Genomic DNA, 14,462 nt, shown 5'->3' on the forward strand with positions numbered 1-14,462 from the left:
TAAATTATAAGGGATGAATGAGCTAACTAGTTGCTAGACTTGCCAGATTAGAATATTTTTACCTTTTTGTATGACTCATACAAATGAATAAGCTCTTGTTCTGTGTATTCATTGGAGAGTGTAAGTGGTTTTGTAAGTAGGAATGACATTAATCCTATCACAAGTGCACACAAACAAATGCAGCATATGATTCATGAGCATGCGTGTCCTACGATGTCTGTGGCAGGCTCGACCATGACAATTGTCAATTGTCTTCCACCCCATAAAGTACCCCATTATAATACAATGTCACAAATTACCATACTAATAATACGGTCTAGTGAATTCATGACATTATGCCCCATCAAAATGAAATTTTTCATAGATAATATAACAGTAGGTAATATGTACATCCAAACTCAGTCACACAAGATTCACACTGTGATATGTGTACTGTCCTGCTACAGGAGAAAATCACTTGCCATTGAGCTGATGACAGGGAGTGCTGGAGCTCCCGTTTCATCAGCCCTCAGGACTAGTTCCTGACCATCCCCCTTTGCTGAACTTTTTCAGTGTCTCAGTTACACAGAGAGTAGGCCAGCATGCTCTCCAACACAAATTTCTCTAACTGTCTACACCAAACTACATGCACATTACACACTACACTTCCTTTTCCAAAATTAAAAAAAAAATCATGGCATTTCATCACCCAGCCTCCGAGTCCCTGGGGAGGGGGGTCATAAATGCCCCCACCTTCTGCCTCTCTCCCGGTGACGACTCGAGATGCCAGGAACCACTGTCTGACTCTCTTCTTCTTCATTTCTGCAACTTTCGTGGCCTTTCCTCTAACTTTCGCTCTGTTGAGCACCACCTCTCCTCCTCTAAACCTCACCTTCTTTTTCTAACTGAGACTCAGCTGTCTGAGGACACTGACAGCAAACTCTTTTCTGTATTCTCCTACTTTCTCTATACTCATTTCAAAGCCAAATGTGGCTGTTGTGTATATATACGCAACTTATCTTGCTCTCATGTTCCTGAACTCGATTCTTCTGAATTCTCTACACTCTGGCTTCGGCTTTCCTGTCATTCTCTGACTAAATATATCTGCGTTGAGTACACCGCTTCCCGTCCGATCAGCGAAGTTAAGCAACGTTGGGTCTGGTTAGTACTTGGATGGGTGACCGCCTAGGAACACCAGATGCTGTTGGCATCCCTACGTCAAGTAGGGTTGGAGGAGGATTAGCGCCCCTCCCTGTAAAACAATTAACTCTAAGCCCTTGGCCACCCCGTTTGGGATACATGGCGTCTGGCAATGAATGAATAAATGAAGTTTACTTATCCCCTAATTCTACTATCAAAAATTCTTCGACTATCTTACTTCTACGATGGAACACATTCTATCCATTTCTCCTTTCTCTGAAATCTCCATTCTAGGAGATTTCAATGTTCACCACCACCTTTGGCTCTCCTCCCCTTTCACTGATCCACCTGGTGAACAAGCCTACATCTTTTCTATCCTTAATGACCTAGAGCAGCTTGTACAGCACCCTACCTGTATCCCAGACCGCCTTGGAGAGAGCTCCATCATACTTGACCTCTTCCTTACAGCTAATCCTTCTGCACTGTTAATCTTTTCTCTCCGTTGGGCTCCTCCGATCACAACCTTATTACCTTAACCTGTCCAATCACTCCGGTACGGCCTGTGGACCCTCCAGGGAAACGTCGTCTGTGGCATTTTGGAGCCGCGGATTGGGAGGCCCTCAGGCAGTACTTCTTTGATTTTCCCTGGTATGATTATTGTTTCCATGGCCGGGAGCCATCTGAGTGTGCCTTGTGCATTACGGAGGTTATTCTCTCGGGCATGGAAGCCTACATTCCTTTCTCATATCCTTTGACTAACGCAAGAAAGCCTTGGTTTAATCACGCTTGTTCTGATGCAGTCTGCAACAAGGAGAGGGCCTACAAAAGGTACCGGAGCCAACCCACCCCTGAATCACATCATCTTTACGTTTCTGCCCAGAATCGTGCTAAGTCTGTTCTTTGCTCTGCTAAAAATAATTTCATCCGTACTAAGTGCTGTCAACTCTCCAGCTCGAATTCTTCCTGCTCCTTCTGGCACCTTGCCAAAAACCTTTCTAACAACTTTACTTCATCATCCTTCCCTCCTCTTTTCTACTCTGATGGTTCTGTAGCTATTTCTTCTACTGATAAAGCAGATCTCTTCGCACAGACTTTCTCCTCCAATTCCACCTTAGACGATTCCGGTGCTGTTCCTCCATCACTTCCCCCCTCTGACTTCCTCATGGCTGACATTAAAATTTCTTCAGTTGATGTATTTTCTGCTATCACTGGCCTCAATACTAACAAGGCATATGGGCCTGATGGAGTCCCTCCTGTTGTTCTCAAGAACTATGCTTCTTTGCTTACACCCTGCCTAGGCAAACTCTTTCGCCTTTGTCTGTCAACTTGTACCTTTCCTTCTTGCTGGAAGTTTGCTCTCATTCAGCCAGTCCCAAAGAAGGGTGACCACTCCCAACCCTCCAACTATCGTCCAATTGCTTTAACGTCCTGTATTTCAAAAGTTTTCGAATCAGTTCTCAATAGAAAAATTTTGAGGCACCTTTCTATCACAACCTTCTTTCTGATTGTCAGGGACGCTCTATTGGCGATCTTCTCACCTACCTTTCAGACTCCTGGTCATCCTCCTTTTGGGACTTTGGCGAACGCTTTGCTATTGCACTTGACAAATCAAAGGCTTTCGATCAAGTCTGGCATAAATCTTTAACTTCCAAACTGCCCTCTTCCTGTTTCTATCCTTCTATCTGTGCCTTCATCGCTAGCTTCCTTTCTGGTCGTTCTATGGCCACTGTTGTAGACGGCCATCGTTCTTCTCCTAGATATATCAACAGTGGTGTTCCTCAGGGCTCTGTCCTATCACCAACTCTCTTCCATTTATTCATCAATGACCTTCTAAGCTGTACAGCTAACCCTATCCACTCATACGCTGATGACTTCACCCTTCACCTTTCTATTCGGTTCCCGCAATGCCCATCTCAGCAGTTACTTCATCAAACAAGGGATGAGGCTATGGCACACCTAATGTCTGACTTGGCTCGTATCTCTGATTGGGATAAAAATAACCTGGTTGTTTTTAATGCATCTAAGACTCAGTTCTTACACCTATCAACCCGACAAAATCTTCCACAGGTATACGCACTAATGTTTAATAATATTCAGCTTAATTCTGCGTCATCCTTGAACATGCTTGGGGTTTCATTTACTCGGGACTTATCTTGGAAAGATCATATAACATCTCTTGTAAAATCTGCTTCCAAGTGATTGGGCGTGCTAAGCCGGCTCCGTTCTTTCTTTACCCCTGCAGAATTGTTGACTCTATACAGGGGTTTTATTCGCCCCTGTGTGGAATACAACTCTCATGTGTGGAGAGGCTCCCCACACACAGCTCTTCTCAATAGGATGGAGTCAAAGGCTTTTCGTTTCATTAACTCTCCTCCTCTTACTGACTCCCTTCAACCTCTGTCTCTTCGCCGCACTGTTGCATCTTTATCTCTTTTCTGTCGCTACTTTAATGGTCACTGTTCCTCTGAACTGTCTGCATGCATCCCTCCACCTCTACGATGGGCATGTAGGACCCATCTAGCAGCAAACTCTCATCCCTTTTCTGTCCAACTCTGTAATGGAAGAGTTAATCGTGACTCACAGTCCTTCATTTATGCAACAGGTCAGCTCTGGAACTGTCTCCTTCTGTCTGTATTTCCTGCTGCCTATGATCTCCAATCTTTCAAACGTAGTGTGTCCAGGCATCTCAAAATGATCGGATCTTGAATTTGGCCCTCTATTGTATTTTGTTTTTCTCTTGGAGGGAACTGTTATTGCGAGCTCGTGGCCTTTGGTTCCTTCTTCCTCGCATAAAAAAAAAAATTAAAGGGTAATAACCTCGTATTTACGTTAATCGAAACAAGCTTGAGGGAAAGAACTCCATGACGACGGTGAAAAATCCTGTACTCAGGTCAAACTGAACTAAAGTTTGCTACATTTACATTAACAACTAATTATTATGTGGCGTGGTGTATGTGATACATGGTGTACATGTGACAGTTGTAGTGTAACTGTACCTATGTGTAAAATTATATAATACAAAGCAATAGTAAATGGGGATGACGAGAGCAGATGAGAAGAGGCAGCAGCATGCGGCAGAGACGATCAGCTGATCTGCACGGCAAAACTGCTACATTCGCCAACTGTACCTGTGAAATTAATCAGTGTGGAGCATCAATAGTGTCAATGCAACAAACAGTTTGTATTAAGTTGCAGTTACCCTCTGCCAAGTAGTCAATGCATGCACAATGAAAAGTACGCTTCAGCTGAAAATTGAACTGACAGCCAAAGCTTCATACATTTGAGGTTGCCATTATTTCCTTATTGGGTAGATTATTAACCAGGAAACATTGTCCTTCAATTGCTCAAATCACTGAGGATGCCTGTAGTTTACTGGTTAAACCTGTATCTCTATTAACTGGAGAACAAGGTTTTCCCTGGTTAACACGTAGACACAGTGTTTATGTAAGGGGTGAGGTCCAAAGCCTTGCCTGGTGCTTTCAAGGGAGACAGCAGTCAATCAGGCACCAGCTTCTTTCATCTGCAAGACCAGCTTCACTTCAGCTGATCCATCCTGTGCAACATCAACCCCTGGTACATTAAAAAGATCCTGATGGGTGCTGATTAACTAACAGGGCCCTCAATGACCCAAAGCCCGTCACAGGTCGATAGTAAGAGTAGTGACTGTTAACTCAGGGCTCTGTGCATATGCTTCTAGTCTAAGTACCATCTGACAGCATTTGTACCTACGCACTTGGACATCCTAAGAGCATACTTACCCTTAATCCCTAAAGTACTAAGCACATTATTCGGGCTTTTTGGGCAGTTTCTTAAAAAGACGAGAATTGCCGATCGTGCAACATCCACAAAGAACTTGCAGCAGCTGGCTCCACCCCAACTGTGACGTAGATGGCTTCTAACCAATCAGAACTAAGTGTTGGACACACCGGAGGGGGACCCAGGCCTGTACCCAGGCAGTGAGGGGTGTACCCCCTGCTTCCCTCTCACCATGTCCATCTACCCCACTACCTTGTTACCCTACCTCCCACCGTTCTTCCCACCACCACCACCCCTCCCACACCCTCCTCATGCATCCCCCTCCTCCCATGTGGATCCCCCCCTCCCATGTGGATCCCCTCCCATGTCTCCCCCCTCCCTCCTAATCATCTGGGGGGAGGGTATTTCCCTCCTACCCTCCTTCCATGTCCCTGTACTCCACGTGGGCCCTTCCTTTGTGTCTGGTGGTCTCCTCCCATCCCTCCATCCCATACACCCCCTCCTGGCCTCACCACCTCCCACCCCCACCCCCAAGCTCGCAGTATCTTTACCTCCCCGGTCTTGAATATTTTGCATATTTTTTACGCTTTATGGCGCATGTTTTTGAATCATTACCTACAATTTTTCGTGTCTTTGCATGCAGATATCTATCTATCTATAGCCCGACGCCCTAATCCCGCAAAGGGTGGCCGCAGACAAAACGCCTCCAAGTCACTCTGTCACCCACCATTTAACTCCCCTCCCCCCAACTCACCTCCCCCTCCCTCATATACCTCTCAACTCCATCCCTCCACCTCATCCTCAGTCTACCCCTCCCTCTCCCTCCCTCCACCTCACCTACATACACCCTCTTAGTCAGTCTTTCATTCTCCATTCTCTCCACATGTCCATACGGATATGCACACCACAATTATTTTAGCTGTCTTTTTTCGAAACCTACTCGAAAAAAAAATTTTATTTTGACAACTCGGAGGGGAGGGGAGGCGGGGGGAGGGGAGGGGAGGGGAGGGGAGGGGAGGGGAGGAGAGAGGAGGGGAGGGGGACTGGAGGCATGGGGAGGGGAGAGGAGGGAAGGATAATTTATATTATTTATCATAGTTTTATTTGGGGGGGTTCATGACCATTTTCCCTAGCTAGATTTGACAGCTCAGCAGGGAGGGGAGAGGGGGAGGGAAGGTTAGGCGAAGGGAGATGAGGGGAGGGAGGGGATTGGAGGTATGGGGAGAGGAGAGGAGTGGAGGATAATTTTTACTATTTATCATATTTATTGAGGTTTGTCACCATTTTATTTTTTTCTAAGCACATTACAGTAAAAGTCCTATTATTCGGCAGCTGATTGTTCGGTAGATCCGACATTTTGGCAGTTTTGAGAAATAGTCCCATTTACGAAAATCATTGATTGTTCGGCAGATGTCCAGAATCATCTCGGCAGTCTAGGAAGTGTTATCTGTGGCTTGTAGGCCTAATGTTTCATTACACTTCTGTATGGTCACTAATTTCTATATTTTTATTCAGATTCAGGTATAGTACTGTATTGATTACAATATTGCACAGTATCATACACTACAGTATCCACCCCCACCAAATTAGTGAGGGTTAATTTCCAAGCCCCTACGCTAATTCTTGAAATTCTTTCATTCTTGATGCCTTGCTGAAAATGACACTTACCGGTAATTGAGTAGCCCATGAACCACTGACACTGTAATGCATTACCCATAGATAAATGGTGCTTGTTAAATCAGTTTCCCCATTGTTTTTAGCTGTACGGCTGTGACAGCTCTAGTATTTTTATTCCTCAACATAATGGTGGGACTGTCCTGTTTAACTGAACCTAACCTAACTGAGTTTAACTGTACCTTATAATTTAACCAAACTTAACCTAACCTAAAGTCAGAAAAATACTTAAAAATAAACTGGAGGAATATGAATTGCTAAGGTCTTTCTGATGAATGTTAAACGTACATTTAGTGCTCATTCTTTTGTTTGTTTTTGTGCTTAACGTGAAAGAGAGAGCATTGATGCAAACGGTAATATATCCCATTAACCCCTTAATAACCTCCGGCACTGAACAACCTTTTACAGTACCGATGTCAGTGATGTTAAGTTAATGTGAGCTCTAAAGAAAACTGAACAATTATGGGGAGGGAACTAAGGTCACTGGTATGTTTACATGACTACGCTACAATTCCAAGCAGTTAGGCGGTCGGTTAATCTCAGATGTTTTCGCCCATTTGGTAAATGCACCGTAACTTTATCAATCTTTCCATGACTCATAGCGAATCATAGCATGGGTTTAGGAAGCTAAATAACACATTGCTAGTTGAGCCAGACGATTATCTTCCCATCTTTAAGAAAAATAAATTGATTTCAGAAGAATGGAAGAACTTTACGTACTCAGAGAGGGATTTAATTTCTTCCATTTTCTTATAAGATGTGAAGATAATCGTCTGGCGCACCTAGAAATGTGTTATTTAGCTTCCTAAACCCATGCTATGATTGACTGGAGAATTGATAAAGTTACGGTGCATTTACCAAATGGGCGAAAACATCTGAGATTAACTGACCCCCTGACTGCTTGGAATCGTAGCGTAGAGTCATGTAAACATACCAGTGACCTTCGTTCCATTTCCATAATTGTTCACAGTTTTTCCATATCTCACTAACTCGACATCGATACTGTAAAGGGTTGTTCAATGTCGGAGGTTATTAAGGGGTTCATGGAATACATTACTGTTTCCATCAGTACTCTCCTTTCACATGTAAAAAAAAAAAAAAAAAAAACGAACAAAAGAGTGAGTGCTAAATGTTCGTTATAACTTTCATCAGAAAGACCTTACCAATTCAGACACCTTTACTTTACAGTAAGGTCCCGGGTTACGTCAGTATCGACTTACGTCAATTCAAGGTTACGACAGTCGGTCCGTGAGTGGAAATTTTAAAATATAAGAAAATAAAGAAAAAATACGTAAAGCGTGGGTTTTGAAGTGTTGCTAAGTACTGCGAGATGTCTCTGGCGTTTTCCCGCCTCACGCTTGACTACCCACAATCGCTCTCAGTCTCACTGCTACCACCGCCTGATACAGTGATACCGTCATTTTCTTGTGTTTTTCACCATCCTGATTCCAAGATGCCTAAGAGACAGCTTCCTGGTGACCATAACGACTCCAAGAAACGCAAGACCATCACATTACGTGAAAAAGTCGATATTATTAAGCGTAATGAGAAAGGAGAAAAGGCATCAGCAATCGGGCGTGCGCTTCGGATGAGCCGTACTACTGTAGCTACCATCCTCAAAGACAAGGAACATATCTTGACTCACGTTAAAGGTGCAACTCCCATGCAATCAACTGTGATTACCAAGCAAAGATCGGGACTGTTGATTGAGATGGAACGGATGCTAATGCTGTGGATTGAGGACAATAATCAACGGTGCATGCCTCTGAGTGAACAGTTAATCTGTGAAAAAGCACGCACACTCTACCAAGACCTTAAGAAAGAAAAAAGTGAGGAAAGTGAGACCAACGAGACATTTGTGGCATCAAAAGGTTGGTTTACTCGTTTCAGGGCTCGAGCAAACCTAACCAGCAAAAGAATTTTCGGAGAAGCAGCCAGTGCAGATGACGATGCAGCAAAAACATTCGTTAAAGAGTTGGAGGAGTTGATTGAGAAGGAAGGCTACATTCCAGAACTTATATTTAATGTTGATGAAACGGGACTAAACTGGAAACGAATGCCTAACAGAACCTATATTGCTAAAGAAGAAAAAACCATGCCAGGTCACAAAGCATCCAAAGAGCGCCTAACGCTACTTTTGGGGGAAACTGTGCAGGCGATTTCAAGCTTAAACCGCTACTCGTGTACCACTCCGAAAATCCAAGAGCTCTTAAGGGGATCCTTAAAGCTAGCCTACCAGTTCATTGGAAAAGTAATTTAAAGGCTTGGGTGACTAGTGCAATTTTCATTGACTGGTTTTCAAAGTGTTTCGTGCCAGAGGTTGAACGGTATTGTGCTATGAAGAATCTGCCATTCAAAGCTCTTCTCATTATTGATAATGCTCCTGGTCATCCTTCGAGCCTGACAGAGTTGCACCCTAATGTAAAAGTTGTGTTTATGCCACCAAACACAACATCAATCCTACAACCCATGGACCAAGGTGTAATAAGAGCTTTCAAGGCTTACTACCTGAGAAAAACATTCAGACAGGCAATACGAGCAACAGAAAATGGTAAAGTAACACTCAAAGAATTCTGGAAAGATTTCAACATCTATAAGGCAGTTAAAAATATTGGAGAATGTTGGGCTGAAGTGACTGAGACAAATATGCACGGAGTGTGGAAAAAAGTGTGCCCTAACCTCGTAAATGACTTTAAAGGATTTGATGAAGACAGTATAAACGAAGTCAAGCGCAACTGTGTGAAAATTGGAAATGATTTAAATCTGGACATAGACGAGAGTGATGTACATGAACTTGTTGATTCACATGATCAAGAGCTGAGTAATGAAGACTTGCTATACCTAGGAAAACAAATGGAAAATGATGAAAAAAGTGATGAGGCAGAACCGCTAAGACAGTTTAAGATTAAGGAAATGGCAAATGCTTTCGACTTCCTAGAAAAAGCAATGGCTGCATTTGAAGATCAGGACCCAAATGCAGAGAGGTTTGCCAAAGTGTACAGGGGAATTGAGGATGCAGTGTCCTGTTATCGTCAAATCTATGACGAAAAGAAATATGCCGCCAAGCAGTCTTCAATTCTCCAGTTTTTCAAGCGAACTGAACACCGAGCCACAACTTCACCACCAGTTGCTACCTCATCCTCATCGTCAACCCCTGACTCCCTATCTTCAGCCCCTGACTCCCCTGCTTCAGCCCCGGACTCCCCTGCTTCAGCCCTGGACTCCCCTGCTCCGGTCCCTGACTCCCCTGATGCAGTGCCTTCCACATCGCAACCCCAGTAACGAGTCAAGTTGATGTCAGAAGGTATGTAGTGACACATAGTATGCATCTTTTATTACAGTACCATACAGTAATCGGTCATTTTATCACTGAAATAATTTTGCTGTCCGAGTGAGAAAAAAAAAAACAAGAAAAAAAACATCAAACTTGATGTTAGAAATGCTTACATTATCGTGCTGGTAATGATGTTATTTCATATTTTACGGCAGTAATTTACAGTAAACTTTATTGTATGATGAAGTATGAAAAGTGCTTGAATATAGGAATAAAATGTGTGTTGGCAGTGTGCACGTGTGTAAGGACGGGAGAGTGAGGGAGCGACAGCCAGACTCAGTTGTGGGTGAGGCAGTGGTGGCGTAACTCTGCTGCCCTGACGATGAGAAGTGCTGTTACCGCAGCGAGTGCGGTACTGTGACGAAGACTCTTAGCTAGTACAACTTATATTTTATTCAATAAATACCATCAGTTCAAAAGACTATGTTTCTTATACATACCTGTTATAAGATTATTACATGTATAGTATGCAATGTATGGTTGAAAAATCTGTAAGATGCATTGCGGTAAGCATAATCATACGACGTACTGTATAAAACTCGAGTTACGTTCAAAATCGGCTTACGTCATGTCTCAGGAACGGAACTCTGACGTAACCCGGGACCTTACTGTATTTTATGCAATTTTCCGACTATTTTATTTTGCTTGAAAAAGTACTGTATACAGTACTCACTCCAAACATATTTGTAATAATATAAATAGTGATGAGTTCACTAATACAAGTGATGTACTGAGCTGGTAGGTAATATTCCGTATCATTTCGGCCATCCAGGAAGTGTTATCTGACTTGTAGGCCTACTGTGCCATTACCCTTGTATATGTTCACTAATGTGTATATATATATATATATATATATATATTTCAGATTCAGGTATAGTACTGTATTGATTGCAGTATTGTACAGTATACAGTACTCTCTCCAAATACAGTTCTAATACCGTACCATAAGTGGTGATGGCAGTGTTCACCAATATATTTAAGGTACTGAGTGGGTAAGTTTTTTATTATTCGGCAAATCTAATTTCTTGGCATCATCCTGGTCCCATAGATGCCGAATAATGGGACTTGTGCTGTACAATGATTTATAACATCTATACACACCAAATGACAAAAACACGAAGGAAAAGATTCAGTGGGAATGTAGGAACAGGTTTCTAGTCCTGCAGACTTTGATGGAATCTGAAGACAATGATATTATTCAAATGTGGAGAGAGGTAAAAGAGGTTTTGCATGAGAATGCTAAGGTTACTATTAAGAAAAAGGGAAGAGCGAGAAGGAAAAAGTAGATGTCAGATTAAACATGAAATGCAATTCAGAAAAGGAAAAAGGTGAAGGTAAGAAGGGAAGAACAACATTTTGATGGCCAGGTAGTTGAAGTACTTAGAGCAAAGTACTGGAGTTTACATTTTGAAGTAGAAAGACTTGTTATATGTGATAAGAAGAGGCTATATGATGAAAAGGCAACAGAGACAGAAATTAAGTAAAAATGACGGTCAGATCACAAGAGCGGCGTATCAAGCCATATAGGAGTTAACTGGGACTGAAAAGAGAAGGAAGGAAATACCTGTATGAGATAGAAATGGTAACTTGTTGACTAAAGATTTGGATTTAAAAGGAAGGTGGAAAGAGCATTTTGCATCTGTTCTAAATAGACCAATCCCAGCTGAAGACGACATTTTGCCAGCTGAGAGGGATTTGCAGATAGTAACAGGGGAAATAACCTTAGAAGAGGTAACAAAATCTATAAAGGAATTAAAGAATTTTAAGGCCCCAGGAGAGCATGGAATACTTCCTGAAATGCATAAGGTGGAAAATGATGAGTTGATGAATGTGCTTTTGAAACTTTTTAATGTGGCATGGGATAATGGTGGAATTCCAGGAGAGTGGAAAAATGGGGTGATTATAAAAATACCAAAAAAGGGAGATTTAAGTGTGGGTGGAAATTGGAGGGGGATAACTTTGACACCTGTAGTTGCAAAAGTCTTTTCCAAAATCATGTTGAATTGATTAGAGCCAGTTATAGATAATATTTTAAGAGAAGAACAAGCGGGATTTAGAAAGGGTCGAGGTTGTAATGATCAGATTTTTATTGTAAGACATTTAATGCAACGAGCTAATGAGACGAAAATGCCACTTAGTATGTGTTTTGTAGATTTTGATAAGGCGTTTGATAGTGTTTCACGTGGGGCTGTGTTGAAAATTATGAGATTCTGTGGTATACCAGAAAAGTTTGTAAATATTATTAGAAGCCTGGATGAAGATACTTTTTGTAAGGTTATGGTGGGTGATTCTTTTAGTGATCCATTTGAAGTTAGGTCAGGAGTGATTCAAGGAGGAGGTCTTTTGCCTTTGCTGTTTGTTTTGGTTATGGATTATGTTATGAGAAAGGTTGTAAGGAGAGTAGGTGCAGGAATTAACTGGAAAGAAAATAAGAGACTGATGGATTTGGACTATGCTGATGATATTGTACTGATTTGCGGAAGTATTTACGAGATGCAGAGGTTGCTTGATTGTCTGGTGGAGGAAGGAGAAAAAGTGGGATTGGTAATAAATTGTGGAAAGACTGAAATTATTATTATGAACATGGAGAACCAAGTCAATTGTGTAATTAGGAATAATGTGGTGAAGAATGTAGCAAATATTTAAATATCTGGGAACGATTGTATCATCTAATAGATCATTAAACAATGAAATCGAGGAGAGGATTAGACAGGCTTGGCGAGCTGTTGGAATGTTGAAATCTGTTTGGAATAATAATATGCTTTTGGTACATACTAAAGTAAAAATTTACAAGTCCATGGTTAGACCAATTTTAATTTACAGGCATGAGTCATAGCACAGTACAATTGCAACAGATCAGAAAGTATTAGGATTTGAGGATAAAATACTGACAAGGATTCCTGGGGTAAAGTGGCAAGACAGAGTTAAAAATGAAAAAGTAAGGGATATTACGAGAGTGGAACCAGTTGATGAATATGTTAGACTGTCTTGCTGGAAATGGCTAGGGCACATATATAGAAAAGAAGGCAGTTTAATACAGGATGTGCCAGAGTGGACTGCTAGAGGAAGAAGAGGTAGAGGTAGGATGAGGGAAACCTGCTTGAGGACAGTGAAAAGAGAAGCAGGAGAGAAGTGTTGGTGGGACCTGAAGGAGATGGCAAGAGACAAATATTGGTGGAGAGAGTTCATTGAGGCCCAATGCATCCCATGGGGTTTCACAGGAAATGACTGACTGATTGGGTGATACATGCCCCAAAAAATTGATTTTGGTGATTTTTGTACGTATTTTTGTGAAGAAAACGGATACGAGCAGCGTATTTTCTTTCTTGCCAGGGCTGTGACGCGTAACTATTATCAAGTTTGACAGGCCATAGCTCAGTAACTATTGGGTCTAGGGGGTTGAGGTTTGCATTTTCTGGTGTGTAAATTCAAGCTCTATAAATTGGGCATAAGACTTTTAACCATTGAGAAAGTCAAAAAGTAGGCCTGTTTTTGTGTCCTGGGGGGTAGTCTAGGCTGGAGAATTGCATACTGTAGGGGTTAAAGCTCTACACTTAAGACTGATATTGGCAAATTGAGAATCCCTACACATACTCAGGCAGGTCACATTTTAACACCCAGCGTGGGTGTGAACACTTACGTGGATAACATGTACTCCCTGGGAATCCTCAGAAAGGCCCACAGTTTGAGATGCACCACAAGGTAATTCAGACACAGCCTCGGATTGCCTCTGCAGGGGTCTTGAACTTTCCTCTTAAACTACGGTACACATGTATGTACAGGCCCTGGACATAATGTGTCCTGTGGAACCAGCAGGCGAGACATCAGATCTACACCCACATTACCACTGCCCTCTCTCTCAACTGACTCAGAGATTATGGGCGTGGATTCAAACGGCGCAGGAAGGACACATGCCTGATTGGTGGTACATTGACACACATTGCAGGAATGCACAAGCCTATCTGTTTCCAGTCCCATTCCTGGCCAGAAAAAGTCAGCACGGATACAGCCTTGGTTTTTCTACTTGCCCAGGTGACCTTCTGATGTTGAACAGTGACCCTGTTCTAATACTGCTTGGCGATACTTTGTGGGAATGGCAAACTGCAGTCGAACCTCACCCTGGGGTGTTTGTGACTCATGGTACAGTCGTCCTTGTTTATGAAGGAACCTGGCTTGACCTCCCTGTGAATACCTAATCACTGTACCCTTTTGTTTCTTCCGCAAAACAGCAAGTGTTGGGTCAGACTGTTGTTCCAGGACAATATCTTGACTACAAATCAGATCTTGCGGCATTGCAATGGTCAGCGGGATGACACGGTTTGGAGTCTTGGCCATGGCTCGTGTTGATGCAGCCGAAGTCTGAGTAGTAACGTCTACGGCGCAACTTGATGCCTGGTATGTTACCTATAATAAGGTCAGACAAAGGTTCTGGCATGACAACTGCAACTACCGAACCAGTGTAAAAGAGAGATGCCACCTGGATGCATGGCTCAGGAAACAGTCTCACTGATCTATCAATAAGCTGAGCTTGGATCTGTCTACCTGTGTACCCATCAGGCCAAACTAGACTCTACCTGAC

General features: G+C 42.5%; 1 pseudogene; it reads left to right on the forward strand.

Annotated features, from left to right (window-relative positions):
• Positions 1–1,068: 1,068 nt before the first annotated feature.
• LOC145405440 (5S ribosomal RNA) lies at positions 1,069–1,189 on the forward strand (annotated as a pseudogene).
• The last annotated feature ends 13,273 nt before the right edge of the window (positions 1,190–14,462 follow it).

The sequence above is a fragment of the Coenobita brevimanus genome, chromosome 66 (assembly GCF_032717465.1).
Source record: "Coenobita brevimanus isolate Jiangsu-jjx chromosome 66, ASM3271746v2, whole genome shotgun sequence".
Taxonomy (NCBI): domain Eukaryota; kingdom Metazoa; phylum Arthropoda; class Malacostraca; order Decapoda; family Coenobitidae; genus Coenobita; species Coenobita brevimanus.